This window comes from Emydura macquarii, unplaced genomic scaffold, assembly GCF_026122565.2.
Source record: "Emydura macquarii macquarii isolate MOO-44397 ecotype Brisbane River unplaced genomic scaffold, CSIRO-AGI_Emac_v2 contig_645, whole genome shotgun sequence".
Lineage (NCBI taxonomy): Eukaryota > Metazoa > Chordata > Testudines > Chelidae > Emydura > Emydura macquarii.
Window position 1 is genome coordinate 1 of NW_027130782.1, and position 1,013 is coordinate 1,013.

At 47.6% G+C, this 1,013-nt stretch overlaps 1 non-coding gene across 1 annotated transcript; it reads left to right on the forward strand.

Moving 5' to 3' along the window:
* Nucleotides 1-528: 528 nt before the first annotated feature.
* Nucleotides 529-725, forward strand: LOC137148561 (U2 spliceosomal RNA). Its single transcript, XR_010918533.1, has one exon. It is a non-coding gene; the product is annotated as a U2 spliceosomal RNA (small nuclear RNA).
* Nucleotides 726-1,013: the final 288 nt, after the last annotated feature.

Genomic DNA, 1,013 nt, shown 5'->3' on the forward strand with positions numbered 1-1,013 from the left:
CTCATGCGGCGCCTCATGGTCTCAGACTCCATCCGGTGGTCCCGGGACATCTACATAGAGCACGTCACCGGCCACCGACAGTACCAGGAGGAGAGGGACGGAGCGCCACCGCAGGACTCTGCTTCTGGACCGGCGGACCCAACCGACGACCACCGCGACAGACGCGGCGGCGGACGCGGCGGAGGACGCACCGGCGGACGCGGCGGGGGACGCACCAACGGACGCGGCGACTGCTGAAACATCGGACTTAATGAGGGACGCCCCACTTTGTATGGACTTATTTACTCTATTTGTTAAAACCCCCCAAAAGTAACCCATAAGCATACTTAGTGACGTTCCCCCATTCCCATATGTTCCCTTGTACCTATTAGCGCCCATACCATCACCCCCCCATCCAGGACCCCGCAGATTATCCCTTGTTATACTCCCCAGGCTTTCAGCCACTCCCCACACCTCCCGATAACCTGCATATAGTCCCTGGATGTTATATAACTTTGCCCTTTTAAAACTTTATGGGTTACCTGTTTGTTTGTTTTTTTAAATATTTACTCAATAAAAAACTTTAAATCTGTTCTTATCAGTTTAATATCTGATATGTTCTCGATTTGAGAACTTTTTTTATTATTAAATGGATTTTTGGAATGGGGAGATGGAATAGGAGCTTGCTCCGCCCACCCCACGCATCAACCCGGTATTGCACTACTTCTGGGAATGGTGCACCTCCCTCCAGAGGGAAACAACGTGCTGGTGAAAAACAGAAACCAAAAGGGGAAAAAAAAAAAAAAAAAACCGCGGTGGATGTGCTGGCGGTATTTTGTGATTTAAAGCGAGGTGTGTCGAGCTAATGGTTTTTCATGCTAATGGTTTTTCATCTGCGTGTACGCTGAGCAGCTGTATGTGTGTTATGCTTGGATGCTGAGAGACTTGTTTAAACTCTGTACCTGATCCTGGTTTTGTTTTTGTTTTGTTTTGTTCGTTTTTTAAAGTTGTCTTGAATAAAAGTTTTTCAATCT